The sequence below is a fragment of the Adiantum capillus-veneris genome, chromosome 23, assembly GCF_014529385.1.
Source record: "Adiantum capillus-veneris isolate H3 chromosome 23, ASM1452938v2, whole genome shotgun sequence".
Taxonomy (NCBI): domain Eukaryota; kingdom Viridiplantae; phylum Streptophyta; class Polypodiopsida; order Polypodiales; family Pteridaceae; genus Adiantum; species Adiantum capillus-veneris.
In genome coordinates, this window is record NC_140953.1 from 114,309,023 (window position 1) to 114,327,501 (window position 18,479).

Genomic DNA, 18,479 nt, shown 5'->3' on the forward strand with positions numbered 1-18,479 from the left:
GACAGTGTTTTGTAATCATGCTTGCAATAATGCATTAAAATAAGTGTATCTTTGAAAATCATGCCACCTAGTGTCCCACTAGGATTTGATTCCGTCTTAGTAGCTATTTAAAAAGAAATATAAAAAAAATACATAGAATATATATATATATATATTGTAATTTACCCTAGATATAAAATCTAGCTAGGTTGTGAGATGATAATGAGATAGTAGAAATATAGAATCAACGTTTTTTGCCCCAAGTTAAAGAGGCGGAGCTATTGACGCTTTTTTCATAGTACTTTTTGACGATAAAGTAAGAACATGTTACCCTTGAGATAAATATAGGATGAGATAGAAAGATTATTATATATTAGATATGCATATACATCATTATAAAAAATATAATTATGTATCTAAAAAGTTTCAAGATAGATCTTGTAGCATGCGTTCCCACTATGTACATGTCACATCATGACGGCGAAGTGTTGTAGTGATTAATCCATATCATTACCTACTCATCACCTACTCAGCATCCTAGTAGACACAACGGCTCGCATCCCAAGATATCACACGACCTCGTAACTCCCTTGTAACTTCCATGCATTTGTGTATATAACCACAGTCTTAGATTGAATACAGTATCACATTGTCTCCCGGCTTCTTGCCTCCTCAATTCTGCCTTAACAGCCTCTCTCTCTCTGGCCACTGCCTTCTCTACATGGTATCAGAGCCTTGCGAGCCTCATCGCATTGCACATTGCTTTCTTGTTTCTTGTCTACGCCTTTGCGTGCTCTCTCTCTCTCTCTCTCTCTCTCAGGCCACTGCCTTGTCACATGGTATCAGAGCAGTAGGCCATCTTGGCTGCCCTGTGAAAAACCCCACCGTGTAGCCTCACGCACATTCCTTGCTATGGCAAAGAACCTCCTTCTTGGTTCTCCTCGTTGTGCTAGAGAGGGCTCGCCATGATATGCCTCCTCCGCCAAGCTATTCGTAGGCACCAATGAGCATCCCTTGCCTAGCTCGGGATTTCTTTAAGCCTTTCCTCATGGACACTGCTCACGACCCCCAAGCCAGTAGACATCGACGTTGTTGCAAACTCTCTAGACAGGCCATTCACGAACCCAACATCCTGCTGACTTCCACATGCTGTAGTAGACAGAGGTGCCGTCGCACCAGTGAATGACGTTCGTGCAACACAATCTATCATTGCCAACATTGCTGCAGAATACGCAACTTACACCCCTCTTGGAGAAGAAGACGATGTTCAAACTCCTGGTGCAGACAACTTTGAAACTCCTACCGTAGATGTCACCTACTGCAACAGTACATCCCTATTTGAAGATAATACTACTGCAACTCTTATAACAACCTTTCTCTCTCTCTCTCTCTCTCTCACACACACACGCCACTGCCTTCTCTACAAGCGGTGGCCAGCTAAAGTTAGTAAGAGTGTATGTGCGTGGCCATGACGTCCATGCACCTGCCTCGACTCCAGTGCTATATTTAACCAGCCACCACAGCGCCGTTGTTTGCTGCAATGGAGGACATGCAGCAACCTGCACTGTGGAGCGTAATCCTCTTAGCCGACAATCATTAAGGACTGCACTCATGCTTGGGCACGACACTAAATTCCTTTGCTGCCAACTGCAGTTGCGCTATCAGTTGTTCACTCGTAGTGTCTAGAGACTTGTTCGCTCGTGGTGTTGAATGCACTGCTCGCAAAATCCAGAGTTGGCTGCTCGTGCGTGCAGGTCGGTAAGAGACTGGTAGAGCACTCACCGACGAGCATGTGCACTGTCTTGGCGGCCGGTGTAAGACCGGTAGAGCACTGGATCATCGTAGCGGCATGTGCGTGACAACGGGTAGTCCAACCGATGGGAGACTAGCTTGGAGCTATTGGTGGGCAAAGCGCATGTGCGCCGTCTATCGGTGCGCCGTCTAGCGCTAGACTTGATTTGGCTTGGGCAACAACAAAAGAAGGAGCATATGAAGAAAATTAATTCTCTCGCTCGCTATCTGTCTTCCTTCCCCTTGGACAATCTTACTCTGAGCACTAGCGCTTGCCTTGTACAACTATGAGTTTTGCATACTTCGCTGGCTGCCGGGAGGTGGCTCCAATATGGAAATAGAGGGTGGTAGGCTACCGAGAAGGAGTGCTGCATGCTCTATACGGGGGGTGGAAAGCTGCACGCCATAGAGGGGCCGTGAGCAGCAAGTGGGGAATGCAGAAAAGCTTGAGAGCAAGGCCTCTCGGGGCTACTGAGGTGGGCCATGAGCAGGCCAGGGGGAGAAAGGCGTAGCATCTAGACGAAAAAACGACAAGGGTAGGAGATAAGGCATGTGCTACTGCAAGTTCCAAGGAAGAGTCCAAAACCAGCAAAAAAATGCTAATGCACCATTAAGAGTTTGCAACACTGTGTGTGTGTGTGTGAGAGAGAGAGAGAGAGAGAGAGAGAGAGAGACATCTTCAAGAAACACTATTAATAAGAAGTAATTACGGTTATATTGCAAGCTCTCCCTCTCTTGCAAGTGAGCGCTACTTCCTCCAAACACAAGTGAGATAGAGTGGGATGGAGGGAGGGTGAGAGATTGCATAACTAATGATGTGCATTATTAATAAGCTCGTTCATTAACATAGCTAATGATCTTTGGAGAGAGAAAGGATTAGGAAGAAGAGATAAAGTTAGAGAGAGAGAGAGAGATAAACGAAGGAGATAGAAGGAGAGAGGGAAAGAGATAGAGAGAGATGAGGGAAAAATAGGGTGAAAGAGATACAAGAGGAGAAAAGAGAGGCAGCGATAGGGATATAGAGAGAGAAAAGAGGGAGGGAGAATGAGAGTGAGAAAAGAATGAGATAGAAAAGTAGAGAGAGGAGATAGAAAACCATGGAGAGAGAGAAAAGAGGGGAAAAGAAGGAGAGACAGAGAAATTGAGGAGGAGAGAGAGAGAGAGAGAGAAGGGAAAAGAGGGAGATATATATATATATATATATATATATAGAGAGAGAGAGAGAGAGAGAGAGAGAGAAGAGGTATAGAATGTGAAGGAGACCGGAGGGAAAGAGGAAAATAGAGAGGGAGATATATATTGTAGAGTGGAGGGAGATGGAGAGATCAGAGAGAGCAAGGGAGAAAACTAGAGAGAGGGGAAAAGAGGGAGAGATGTAGAGAGAGAGAAAGGAATGAAGAGAGAGAAGAGGTAGAGAATGTGATGAAGACGAAGGGAAAGAGGAAAATAGAGAGAGAGATATGTATAATGTAGAGTGGAGGGAGATGGAGAGATGAGAGAGAGCAAGGGAGAAAACTAGAGAGAGGGGAAAGTAGGGAGAAATGTAGAGAGAGATAGAGGAATGGAGAGAGAGAGAGAGAGAAAATGAGAAATGGCAGGAGAGGGATAGGGAAAATGATGATAGAGGTGTAGGAATAATGAAGGCGAGAGAAAAAGGGGGGTAAATAGAATTCCAGAGAATAGAGAAGAAGACAAATAAAGAAAGATTTCAAAAGATAGATGTAGAGAGAAGAGAGGAGAAATTGATACTGGTTGAGTCTTGGACCAACAGGGTTTCTCCTAGATCTTTTTGCAACTAGAGTAACATGGATAGAGCTTCATCGTATGTATTTGACTATGTGGATTGTCTATAAATATAAGCTAGGGCATCAGCTTAAATATAGATATCTAGACAGCCAGGAAGCTCTAAAATATTCAACAGATGATGGCTTCCTCTTCATCAAGCAAGGTGAGTTTGTTCTTGAATACTATTAGTGATGAACCTTTGTTTCTTGATTGCCCAACAAGATTTTCCATGGTGAATCATGGAGATTATGGGGATAATAGTAATAGTAAGATGTGTGCCATCATTCCCACTATGGATGGTGACATTCATATATTTAGCCATAAACAAGGGTGTTGATAATTCCTCAAAAACAAGTGTGGCAATAATGGACTTATTTGACAGCTCCATTGATGAGAATGAAGGCTTTTTTGGTTCGTAACTCACCCAATAAACATCGGGACTCATTTTCCTTTTGCAAGCAAGCAATAAGTGATGATTGGAGGCAAGATGAAAAGAAAGACCGCAAAATATCCTCCGGATCAAACGAGGTAGAAAAAACAAAGAGTATACTGGAGTACATTGTGCTAATTAAATAGCCACAAGTACCCAAAGTTGAGCCAAATTCTTTCTAGATGTTTGATTAAGAAAAAGGTTGATGAAGTTCTCCAGGTGTAAAATGGAGACTACGTTTATGAATTGGACGCAGTGCCGGGTGGTGTCCCCAAAGTGTAAGGGATGGATCAAAAGTATGATGGCCATCGTTAGGTTAAGCCTATTCATTCTAGAATGGGATCTACATCTTTAATCAAGAGAAGTAAACGTGGTAGACATCTCTTTCAATCAAAAGTATGATGGCCATTATTAGGTTAAGCCTGTTCATTCTAGAATGGGATACCATCTTTAATCAAGAGGAGTAAACTTGGCAGACATCTCTTTCAATCAAAAGTATGATGGCCATTATTAGGTTAATCCTGTTCATTCTAGAATGGGATATCTAGCTTTAATCAAGAGAAGTAAATGCCAAGAAGCAAAAAGAGGTTGGGACAACCGTTGTTGTATGGCATAAAACAAAAATGTGATTAGATTGTTTTGATCACATCCCCTAGTGTTAATTGTAATTGTAGGACACAAATTGTAACTTCAAATTTAATGGAGTCATTCTTTCTGAGGAAATTCATGATTTGAGAAGGTGGTTTGTGTCTTCCTATTCTTCTGCTATGTGGGAAGCATATTTTCTAGTTATTACATGTGAGCTACTAATGTAATAATGTAATTTTATTTGAAGAATTTTGTGATTTAATACGGTGGCTTGTGTATTCTTGTCCTTCCCCTATGTTCAAAGCATTTCTTTTTCCAGATGTAGATGTTAGTTTCAAGGTTCAATTGGATTGAGAAATAACAAAGAAAGCTCCCTCCAAAAAGCTATCTCCACTTTATCCTTGCAAACAGTACTGAAGAAAGGCTTAGAAAAAGCTCCCTCCAAAAGCTCTTTCCATTGATCCCACCCCCAAAAAATTTAACCTAGAGATTAAACGGATAAGCAATCTCTGTAAGCAATTTCCATGTACGAATGTATTGCAATGAGGGGGAGTAAACTCTTATACAAAAGGTAAGTAACCCAAGTTTACATCCGCAACAAGGTCTAAAATGCTCTTTTAATCTCAGGTCCCTAGATTAATGGAGGCCTTTGATCCCATCTCCCATGCCCGTGTGAGATATATATCACCTACTACCACTACAAGAGGTACTTCACATTAGCGATGCTCGCAGTGCGACGCTCAAAAATGAAAATCCACAGCGTCGCTATAAGCGTCACGATGAGCGTCACTATGGACGTCGCTATTCTATTTGTTGCATAGCGATGCCCATAGCGATGTCGATAGGGGTAAACAATAAACACAGCGAAAAACTCAGATCTCAAATCTGAGTTTTCGATGCTCAAGCGAAAGAGGTAACGCTCTCTCTCTCTCTCTCTCTCTCTTCCCTCCCCCCCCCCCCCCCCCCAACACACACACACACACACACACACACACACACACGAGGAGAGGAAGGAGAGCCAGGTATGCTCCTTCCCTCTCCTCTCTCGCATGTTCCCTTCCCCTCTTTCTCTCTTTCTCCCTCTCTCTCTCTCTCTCTCTCTCTCTCTCTCTCTCTCTCTCACACACACACACACACACACACACACACATTGTGTCTTTGAGAGAGAGAGAGAGAGAGAGAGAGAGAGAGAGAGAGAGAATAAAAAACCAAAGAGAGAGAGAGGGGGAGAAGACAAAAGAGAGAGGTAAGGGGAAAAAACAGAGAGAGAGAGAGAGAGAGAGAGAGAGAGAGAGAGAGAGAGAGATTAGATTAAGATTTAAATTAAATTTAAAATTACGTTAGATTACATTGAGATTCATGTTTATATTGAGTTTAAGATTATGTTAAATTTAGATTTACATTGTATTAAGATTAGGTTAGATTTAAAATTAGGGCAAGATTTAAGATTAGCTAGCTCTGTTAGATTTAAGTTAGATTACATTTAGGTTTAAGATTTAACATTGGATTAGATTTATATTTATGTTGAGTTTAAGATTAGATTAGATTAGATTTAGATTTAAGATTAACTAGATTCAATTTAGATTTAAGTTAGATTACATTTAGGTTTAGGTTAGATTTTAAGATTAGATTAGATTTAGGTTTATTTTGAGTTTAAGATTAGATTAGATCTAGATTTATGTTCAATTTAAGATTAGATTAGATTTAGGTTTAGAGTTTAAGGTTAGATTAGATCTAGATTTATGTTCGATTTAAGATTAGATTAGATATAGGTTAGATTTTAGTGCATGTGAATGAAGGCGTGCTTTGCCCAAAGAGCAAACATTGATTACACAACAATATGTATATTCCCATCAGAATCTGATCATGACACCTATTAATTCACACACTAACCATATTCAATTAGCCACGAATCACCACATGTTCAATTAGGTTATCTTTAAGATTAGATTTTGGATTTAGTTTTTATATTAAAGTCTACATTCAAGATTACGGTAAAAAAAATAGAGTTAGGCGAACGGTGATCCCTCTCTTCCTCTCTACGGATGCGACCTTAAGTTGAAAAGCTTTCAACGGCATGATACTCAGATTGGGGGCCAACATGTAAGGTGATAAGTAATCCTTCGAACAAAGATATGTTGTGAAGAGATGTTAAGATGTTGTGAATTGCTACAACTAGAGAAGCCTGGCAAAGGGGTTTTGTCCACTACATGCACTATCATGTAGACATGGGTGTGTAGATTTTTCGTACCCACAAATATAGGCATTGACCAATAAAGACGAGATTATACCCTGGTGATTCTGATCTTTGTGCACCTCTAGACCGAGGTATGCGGGGATTGGACATGACTAGAGAATGTGAGGTAGGTTACAGTATGAATATATATATAGAGAGAGAGAGAGAGAGAAGACGGAGTATGCCAATAGAAGATAAAATTTATGTCCAGGTTATAAGGTTTTTACCTTCATTATGAGTAGTGACGAGGATGTGGAACCTATCTCTCAACAAGGATCTTATGTCCTTGGAATCAATGCAAGCATGTTGTGCGACGGACAAGACACGTTTTTTTGCAGCACGTTCACGAATTTAGAGAATTTGATCCATCTATTATAGATCTAGTTGTTGCCAATTATAACTCGTCGGACTCTAACGCTGGCCAACAGGCAGCAATCTTGCAACCCAATAGACGTGTTCGCAAGCGCTTTGGTCAAGCAGCATACGTGAAGCCACAAGATGTAGCCTCTGACAGCTCGGAGGATGATCATGCAGACCACACTCCCAACGAGGCAATGTTTGAGCCCGAGATCAATGAAATGATCGAGATGATGATGGATTCAGAAAGGCTTATCTATGATGATATGAAAAGTGAAGCCGATATGGCATTGTATTATGGAGCACGTGTGTCTAGATTGAAGGCGCTCCTGGTTCTTCTCAACATGTAGGCAAAGTTTGGACAACGCTTTTCAGATGATCTATTACAATGTGTTTACTTTAATAAAAAACTCTCCATGTATAATGATCTGATAGATTACTTACACAAGTGTACCGCATTTTTTTTGTTGTGTGGATAATTGCTCAAAGAGTACATACTGCCAATTGATAATGTGATGCCAGATTCCAGAGAGGAAGCAAGAAAGATCTTGCGAAACTTGGGGATGGATTACAATTCAATCCATGCTTGTCCTAACTACTGCATTCTTTTCAGAGGGGAATACACAGACATGGAGAAGTGTCCGAAATGTGATTTCGAGAGATATCGAGTAGATCTCCACGGAACAAAAATTCCACAAAAGGTTTTTTGAAATTTTCCTCTGCTTCCTCGCATCAAACATTTTTTTGAATGTAAGTCCATGGCCCCCCTAGCATCATGGCATGAGGAGAATAAATCTTTGGATGGTGTGCTACGGATTCTAGCAGATTGTGCAGCCTGGAAACATATAGACGAAACATGGCTGGATTTTTCCAGGGAAGCTCGAAATTTGCACCTAGGCCTGGCTATGGATGGCATAAATCCATTTGACCAGAGATCAACATCTTACAGTGTATGGCCCGTTGTCATCGTCAACTACAACATTCCCCCGTGGTTGACTACCAAGAAGGGGCACCTGTGGCTAAGCTTGATTGTGCCGAGGCAGTATAAAGTGAAGAATATGGATGTGTATCTTTGTCCACTATTCGAAGAGCTACAAGAATTGTGGATTGGCAGAGAAGTGGTGGATATGAACCGACACACACGTCGACGCAATGCTTTGATCAGAGGCATTCTAATGTGGACCATGCATGACTATCCTGGACTAACAGAATGCTCAGGTGATTTACACTCAAAATCAAATACCGTGAATCTTGGTTTTTCTCAAGCTTATCTATTGTCATGTGTATACATGCAGGGCTTCAAACAAGCGGATACATAGCATGTGTCACATGTGGACCTAGACTGAATGCACATCGGGCGCCCTCATTAAAGAAGCAAATCTACGAAGGGCATCAAGCGTATCTTCCAGAGAATCATGTGTTATGTGACGACTTTTTGGAAAGAGAGCCACCGAGGATGTCTGCACAAGCATGCGTAGAGCAGAAGGAGATATGTGATGACGGTTTGCCCCTAGGGATGAAGAGACTCTCTTTATGGTACGAGTTATCATATTTACCCCGACTCATGATCAATCACTTGCTCGATCCAATGCACATATTCAAGAATGTGGGTAATCTGCTATTGGACCATCTTACTGGCAAGAAAGATACTTTGGGAGCCACGGTTGACCTTAGAAATGTGGATCGTATGGAGCAATATTGGCCACAGACAGCATCCAATGGATCGATAAAACTCCCTAAAGCGCCATGGATTTTGATAGGACGAATGACCAGTAATTTCTGGAAGGGTCTCTTTGAGAATTTAGGGACAAGGCTAAACTTCTCTTCGGCCTATCATCCACAAACGGATGGCCAAAGTGAAATAGCTAACCTAACCATTCTCGATCTACTAAAAGCCTATGTAACGGAAGTAGATCAAATATCCCAATGGGAGAAGTACTTACCCTTAGTGGAGTATGCTTACAATAACACTATACATACTTCCACGGGAAAAGCACCTTTTGAGGTAATTGAGGGGAGATCAAAAAGTCCCTTGCTACTTAAGGTACATGGGAAGATCTGAAGGAGTACGAGCGGAAGTGCGACGCGAGAGAGAGTGCGAGAAGAAGAGCACGACGATATGGTGAACTCGCTCTGCTGTAATGTGTAGAGCATAGTGAGTTCTTATTAGGTTTTTACAAAAGAACATGTGTACATACCTGGCGGCCCGCCCACTTACCTGGGCGATCACATTGGGCTTTATACCCCAACAACCTCCCACTTAAAGTCCAATGTGGTACTTTAAGTGTGAAAGAAGCTACTATACAAGCTAATATACAAGAGATGTAGAGAAGTGATGTACTACCCTACACCTAACTGCTTGCGAAAATGCGCAAAGCTCTTTGAGGGAAGTCCTTTTGTAAGTAGATCAGCAGGATTTTCTGTGGTGTGAACTTTGACAAGCTGAAGTTGCTTATCCTCGAGCATTTCCCTGATGAAATGATACTTCACATCCACATGCTTTGTCTTTGAGTGATAAACTGGATTGCGAGCCAATTGTATAGCACTTTGACTATCACAATATAACACAAGCATCTCTTCTTTGATTCCCAAATCTATTACTAGTCGATTAAGCCAAATTGATTCTTTGCATGCCTCTGATGCTGCAACATATTCAGCCTCTGTAGTAGACTGAGTAACACAATCTTGTAATCTAGAATGCCATGATACTGCTCCACCAGCCAATGTAAAGACATACCCTGACGTAGACCTTCGGTTGTCTAAGTCACCTGCATAATCTGAGTCTGTAAAACCCTTACACTTAGCTCCTGACTCCCATAGCATATACGCATACTCTTTGTAGCTTTCAGGTATCTCAATATTCCTTTCACTGCCTCCCAATGTTTCTTGCCTGGGTTTGACATGTATCGACTTACTACTCCCACTGCAAATGCAATGTCTGGGCGAGTAGCAATCATTGCATACATCAAACTACCCACTGCAGACGCATATGGAATCTTATCCATTTCAGCCAGTTCTTCCTCAGACACAGGACAATCTTGTTTGCTAAGTTTCACATATGGTGGCAATGGAACACTCAGTGCCTTTCCCTTCTCCATATTGAAACGTTGCAAAACCTTGTCAATATACTCTGTTTGAGATAACCAAATCAACTTCTTTGATCTGTCTCTCTCAATGCGCATACCAAGTATATGACTTGCCTCACCCATGTCTTTCATGTCAAACGATTTTTCCATCTTTGACTTCAAAGCTAAAATTTCTTCCAAGCGCTTGCCAGCAATCAACATATCATCCACATACAAAATAAGGATCAGCCAACTACCATCCTTAGCCTTCTTTGTATACAGACAGTGATCGAACTCACTACGTTTGTAGCCTTGAGAAAGCATAAACTTGTGGAATTTATGGTACCATGCCCTCAGTGATTGTTTTAAGCCATAAAGACTCTTTAACAACTGGCATACCCAATCTTCCTTGCCTTTCTCAACAAACCCTTCTGGCTGCTGCATGTAAATTTCCACATCTAAATCACCATGCAAGAATGCTGTCTTGACATCCATTTGGTGCAACACCAAATCTAATATGGCAACCGATGCAAGAAAGCATCTCAATGTAGTCATCTTGACCACCGGAGAGAAGACTTCATCAAAGTCAATGCCTTGTTCTTGCTTAAAGCCCTTGGCAACAAGCCTTGCTTTGTACTTTGGCTGACTATCATGAGCGGTGATCTTATACCTGTAAACCCATTTACAGGGTAGAGCCTTTTTCCCCCTTGGTAATTTAACTAGCTTCCATGTCTGGTTTTTATGTAGAGCTGTCATCTCTGACTGCATGGCCAATTGCCACTTCCCGGAGTCCTTCATTTGGACTGCGTCCTTGTAACATGAAGGCTCATTGCAATCAGTCAACATGACATAATTCATAGATGGAACAAACCTATCAGGAGGTCGCGTGACACGTCCAGATCTACGCACAATAGGTGGCTCAGGCTCAGCCACAACCTGTGGTTCCACTCTATCCTGTCCTTGCTCCTCTTGAGCCCTGACATTTTGTCTTGCACGTGCAGGTCCATCTTCTTGGAAGACAACTCTTCTAATCTCCTCAACCCTATCTGGTTTAGAATGATATTTGGATTCATTAAAGTGAACATCATTGCTGCGGACAACCTTTCTGGATTCGGGATCCCAAAGTCTGTACCCCATCTCACCAGAATTACCATAGCCTAGAAAGATGCACTTTCTACTCTTTGGCTCAAGCTTGTTCCTAAATTCTTTTGGAACGTGAGTATATGCCTCACAGCCAAAGACTCTGAGATGCTTGTATGAGGGTACCTTGCCTGACCATACCATCTCTGGCACTGAATCCTTCTGCAAAACCTTGCTAGGAGATCTATTTACAAGATGAACAGCTGTTGATACAGCTTCAACCCAAAACCCATTTGGCAGTTGTGCATTAGACAACATACTTCTGACCTTCTCTTGTATGGTCCTATTCATCCTCTCAGCAACACCATTTTGAGGAGGATTGTAAGGAGCAGTAAGTTCACGTTTTATACCTTTTGACTCACAAAACTCCTGAAAGGCCTTTGAAACATACTCTCCACCATTGTCAGTGCGTAAGCATTTGAGCTTCTTGCCACTCTGATTCTCCACAAGTGTCACAAACGTTTTGAAAACACTAAACGCTTCATCCTTGTGCTTGAGAAAGTAAACCCATACTTTCCTCGAGTAATCATCTATAAATGTCATAAAGTAAGAAGCTCCCCCTAGAGATAGGTTAGGCATAGGTCCACACAAATCACTATGAACAAGTGCCAAATGTGTATCTCTTCTATTGCTTCTATGCTTATGTGGCTGCTGTGTTTGCTTACCATACAGACAATGTTCACAGAATTCAAAATCATTAAATGAAAAGCCAGGCAAATAACCAAAACAAGACAAGATTTCCATTCCGTTCTTGGACATATGTCCTAACCGGCTATGCCACAAAGAAACGTTCGGCTGCTCGGTTACATTGATTACATTTTTAGAGACATTTGATACATAAATCATGTAAAGTCCTCCAGACTTTACTCCATGTGCTATTGTCATAGAACCCTTGGATATCTTCCACATGTTCTGTCCAAAAGTGGTGACGTAGCCAGCATCATCAAGTAAACCTGTGCTGATCAAGCTCTTTGTAATTGCGGGAACATGTCTCACATTCTTCAGCATGAAAGAAGAGCCATTCTGAAACTTCAATTGAACATCTCCAACACCTAAGATCTCACATGTCTGCCCATTGCCTAGCCGAACATGATCTTTAGTGGTCACATAAGAAGTAAACCACTCCTTGTTTGGAGACACATGAAGTGATGCCCCTGAGTCTATTATCCAGTCACTCAGTGCATTTCCATCAAATGCTGTAAGAAGAGCTGAGTCCATTGTATTCTTCAAGAAGTAGATGTCTCCTGACACTAGACTGTCATCCTCTGCAACAGTGTTTGTCACATTTATTTCTTGAATCTTCACTGAGGACTTGTTCTTCTCACCATGGTCTTCAGCTTTCTCTTTGCCTTTTTCTGCTTTCCATTCTCTGTAGTCTCTTTTCATGTGACCCTTCTTGCCACAATGGTAGCATTCTATGTCACTCTTGCCTTTAGCACTGCGGGACTTGCTACGAGACTGATTCCTCTTTCCACCTTTGTACTTTTCTTTGGTCCTTCCCCTGACAACTAAGGTTGTTCCTTTGCCTTTGTCCATTGTCTTTCTATTGGTTTCTTCAGTAAGCAGACTTCCTTCTACACCTGCTATGTTCAAACCATCTGGAGGTGCAGAATTACTCAAAGCTGTGCGAAAAGTGTCCCAACTTTCCGGCAATGTGATCAACAGGAACATAGCTCTAACAGGTTCATCAAACTTGACACCTTGAGCTGACAACTGACTGTAGATTGTGTTGAATTCATTCAAATGATTGGACATAGGTGTCCCTTCTTTCATCTTCAAGTCAACAAGCTTCTTAAGCCTGTATACCTGTGAAGCTGCACTCTGCTTCTCATAAAGATCACTTAGCTTTAGCCATGCTTGATAAGCCGACATCTCGTCTGCTACATTGAAGTAAACGCTTTCTGCCAAAGTCAGCATAATTGTAGAAAGTGCCAATTCATCCATTTCGCTCCATTCATCTTCGTCCATATCTTCTGGTTTTATCCCCTTGAGCTTTATAGGTTTTATCTGCTTCTTTTGTACCAACACGTGCCAAATCTGCTTCTTCCACAATGGAAAATTGGTTCCATCCAGCTTCTTGATATTGTAAAGAGCAGTGTCCTGTGATCCATCCATAGCTACGCGTCACAGTAGTTTACTTTCCTGGGAAAAATTCGGCAGAGTTTCCCCTGTAAACTGACCTTTGAACCAATATCAACCTGTCAAATGAACCAAGAAAGCTTCAGATTCTGCAGAAATTTTGGCAGAGACTCCTTTGTAAAATGGCTCTGGTGTACTAAAAACAGACCAAAAAACAGCTCAAAAAACCACTGTCTCTCTAACACTGTAAGTTGTGGGTAAACCTGTCCTGCACCTGTACTGTCTCGGACTGTCCTGTCACTGTCCTGTAAGCATAGACTGCGACAATGCCTCAATGGCAGTAAAGCAAAGATGCAATCCCAACTGTCTAACTCACAGTCAATACATCCTAGCTGCCTATCTAAGGGTGCTCGAGGGATCGCTCCAAGACCTGTATCACCGAAAGGATCTCAACATTCGAGAATCCCCCATCTCAATAAAACCTCACTCGACCCTGAACAAAGGCTGCAGTAAATCTGACAGTACATAGACTTCCCACAAAGTCATACATCCACAAATTTCTCACTGTATGCTGTAACCGCTGGGGCGGTTGTTTGCTGCGTGACTCACAGCCAGCAAACCCTCAACAGACATACATCATCTCTGACAATACATCCCATGTGGAAGTACCTGCAATGTCAGGATGAAATCTGGAATATCAAGCAGCAAACACAAGCTACCTGATGAACTAGTGGATGTCGCCTACAGTCTGTGTGTAGATGCGCCCGTGTCGTATGTGACACGCCTCTAAGAACTGTGAGCCGTCCTTCGATGTGTAGACAGCCACAAATCAACACTCTGGGAGTGTCGATATCCTCAGCACCTGCATTCGCAGGCCGAAAACCCCAAATTTGCAGAGTCGGATCTGCACCCGCTGAGACCACGTAGTCGAAAATGGCCTGCGTAGAACTTTGTCGAAGCCGAACGGTGACCGAGATGACCTCATAATGAAATTCTGAGCACCCCAGGACCTACGGGTTTTCCCACAAGATTTGGGGCCGTGTCTTTGCCTGTCGAATTTCACTCCAATCTGAGGTGGTGACTCTAGCCTCCTGCAGTGCTGCCCCGAGCCTCGATCTGAGCTCTGATACCAGTTGAAGGAGTACGAGCGGAAGTGAGACGCGAGAGAGAGTGCGAGAAGAAGAGAACGACGATATGGTGAACTCGCTCTACTGTAATGTGTAGAGCATAGTGAGTTCTTATTAGGTTTTTACAAAAGAATATGTGTACATACCTGGCGGCCCGCCCACTTACCTGGGCGACCACATTGGGATTTATACCCCAACAAGATCTTCGCTGCAGATGAGTATAGCCGAGACCTACAAGAATCTTTTCAAAAGATTAAGGATGCTATCTCTATCTCACAGCAAAGGCAAAAGGCTGCTGCTGACAAGCATAGAAGAGCCCAAACCTTTAAAGAAAATGATTGGGTCTTATTAAAGTTTCCCAAGGCTCGATTAAGGCACACGATGGGCAAGAATCCTATGGGACACCAAAAGTACTATGCTAAACTAGCAAAAAGGTACTATGGTCCCTTCCAGATTCTTAGGCCAATCAATGAGATGGCCTATCAACTCAAGTTGCCCAATCATTGGCTCATACACAATGCTTTCCATGTGAGCCTATTAAAGCCTTACAAAAGAGAGCCACCTCAAGAACCAACTATTGAAGACCCACCAGAGATCGAGGACCAAGAGGAGGTGCTGCAGCCCGAGTCCATTCTCCGACATGAAGACAAGGTATTAAGAGGCGGTAAGACTATCAGACGATATCTTATTAAGTTTAAGAATTATCCTTTTGAAGATGCTAGATGGATGCAAGGCATACAATTAAAGGATAACCTAAACCCTGTCAATGCTTACAATGCTTCCCAAGAGTAAGCAAATGTACAAAATGTTAAAAATGAACAAAGTTTTTTTTTGTCTTATAAGACTCTCTTTTTCTTTATTGTGCACAAAAATGAAGTAGTATGCATGCTTAGATCAAGTTTGCGGAGACAACGTCTCCCAAACACCAAGTAGAGCTTGTCACTCTAATATGGAAGATTGATAGGACTAATGTGCAGACATGCTTGCGGCAGCCTCAGGCTCTCAAGCGCCAAATGGACTAGTCATCCATTGTGGAATGATGTGTAGGGTAACATAGGGATCCTCTACCCGCTAAGAAAAGGACTCATGAATATGCTTTATCTTCTCTACACCATAGTCGAGGACGACTATGATTTCAAGAGAGAGGTAATGTCATAATAATCAATATCTAATTCTCCTAAATGATTTTCTCATATTAAACTGATCATTTAATGTGGGGAAGTGCCACGGGAGAAAAATCTAGAATATTGGTTAAGCTAGCAGACCGGCCACAGTAGGGATCCAAAGGAGGGAAAATAGGGATCCAAAGGGGGGGGGCGTATGCAAAAGAGCCATGTGCAACAATGGGCTAAAAAGACCCTAAGGTTCAACCCATTAAGACTTCCAAAATGCTAAGGTTCCAAAATTCAAAGGTTGTGTCCAAAGGTCAACCCTAGGGGAATTGGATGCTTTGTGTGTGTCCAAAAAAGTCTTTGCACATCCCTACATAGGATGGGCGAGCCTTGCATGTAGGGGATGAGAGAGAAATCCACACACACACACACACAAGCTCCCTTTACACAAAGGGAATGAGGGACACATGTCAGCTCCCTAGGCCAAATTCCCACATGGTGTATTCCTATTGGATGGCCTTGGAGGTGGACCAATGAGAATTAGGCTAGAGTAAATCTAGTTTAATTAAGTTAAAAACACTTAATAAAAGAATCAATGAGACTTAAGTCCTCTAGAAGACTATTGGACAATCTCCCAAGTGGTCCAATGAGCATTCAGCAGCCCAATGGCTTGCGTGATTCCTATTGGCCAGGAGGCAAAGGGGTCCAATGAGAGTTTAGATGAATTATTAAATTACCTTAAGCTCTCACAAAAGGGGAAAGGGGGGCACATGTCAGAAGGCTATCACTTATGCTGCTTATTTGTCACGGGCTAGCTCTAGGGAGGTCCAATGGGAGGACAGCAAGAGCAAATAGCAAGAGGGCTCGCCCAAGAGAGAGAGAGAGAGAGAGAGGGGGCTGATTTTTGCAAGGCATTATCACACACACACACACAATCTCATGTGTGAAGTAAAGAAGACTCTCTCTCCTTCTCAAGCTTTAATGGAAAGCTTACCACCTACTCCAAGCTTGTGAGAAGGGAGGCCTACACCAACAAATCTTGGCTTTGTGATGCAAATCCAACCAAGATCCAAGATTCAATGCATGCTCATCTCCTCTACCATGCTAATTACTAAGATAAGCCATGCTAATATGAGTGATTATGTGAGGAGATGTACATCTTTCTCGTAAGATACTCCTTCTTCCTCTCAATCTACTCTCATACCCTGCTAGCTCTCACCATCTTCAAAGGTGTGTGAGGTCTTGGGTCTGAGACCGGGGATAATTGATGTTGTGTTTGCTAAGCGTTTTGCTTAGTGCATGAAGCTTTCATCTTCATTGCACTAGCTAGTCTTGAAGGAACACAAAGAATTGTATTGTACAATGTCTCTCTTGATGGGAGAAACCATAATACAAGGCCTTTTGGAGGGGGGACCGGCTCCATGCAAATCCGGTCCTCAACTGTTGTCAATAGCTTAATTTCTCTCTCTTTTGAAATTAAGTATTGTTCATGCTATCTAACTAGGTGTTATGATTTTTGTTGCTCTCTCCACCCAAGCACTCTTGTAATTCTCATTAGGAATCTATTCTAATGAAATGCCCACAATGTTCATGCTAATTTCCGCTACACACAAGTTTTTAAGCCATTAAATGTTACACCAATTAAGGGAGTAACAGAGGCTTTTTGTCCCTTGAAACCTGTGTCAGCGGTTACCATATCTCCCATCTTGAAAGCTTGAATGCCCAACTTGGTGGCCAACTTCATTGATATGAAGTTGTGAGTAGAGCTAGAGTCAAACAAGATAAATGCATCATGCTCTCTTACCTTTCCCCAAGCATAGGAGAGTGATGAGCCTTTGCAATGAGCATCCTCTTTTGGAGCTTCAATGGTGGAAGCCCTAGGAGTCTCATTGCAAGCATTCTTCTTGGGGCAAGAACGATAGCCATGTCCTTGCTCCCCACACTTGAAACACTTATGGTCCTTGCGAAAAGCTTCAAGCTCTTCAAGAGAGAGTTTGTTTTTACCTTTGTAAACTCCCTTCTCCTTGGACCGATTGTTGTTGTTGTTGTTGGAAGTGCCTTGGGAAGAATTTTGAACATTGGTTTTCCCCTTTGCATCATTTTTGTCTTTGTTCTCCATGGGCTTGACATTACATATAGCCCCTTGATGGAAATTGAAGCGTGAAGCAACCATGGTGTGATGGATTACTTCGCTAATAGTACCAGGCCGTTGAGAGTTAATGTATTCGGTCATCTCTTTAGGTAGTCCCGCACAGAATTGCTGCCTTTGCTTGGCAAAGTCTATCTTTTGAAAGACAGTAGCCTTGATATGTAAATCCCAAAACTTGTCTACATATTTGTGGATAGACTCATGGGAGAGAAGCTTCAAGCTGCGCCATTCTGTAAGCACTTTGTCCTTTGCATCGCTTGCAAGAAATTGCTTCATGATGGAAACTCGTAGAGTTTTCCATGTCTTTGGGGCTTCACCATTGCCATGAAGGCTAGCCCACCATTGACGAGCTGGTTTTTGAAAGTGCATAGCTACATGGCGTAGCTTGGAGGACTCTGTGAAGCCCTCGTCTCCAAATGCCGCATCAAATTGCTGGATGAAGACCAACACTTTGTCGGTAGCACCAAAGGTGCCATCATAGGTGAGAAAAGAGGTACTCTTTCCTCCCTCCTTGAACTTCTTTAGCTTTTGTGACCTTCGCCATGCAGGAAATGATTTGCGATGTCCTCCCCTCTTGTATTCTCTAGGAGAATAGCCATAACTTTCGTCGAAAGAGGAGGAAGGTGAAGAAGAAGGAGAAG

General features: G+C 42.3%; 1 pseudogene; it reads left to right on the forward strand.

Annotated features, from left to right (window-relative positions):
- Positions 1–577: 577 nt before the first annotated feature.
- Positions 578–1,347, forward strand: LOC147428394 (uncharacterized; annotated as a pseudogene).
- The last annotated feature ends 17,132 nt before the right edge of the window (positions 1,348–18,479 follow it).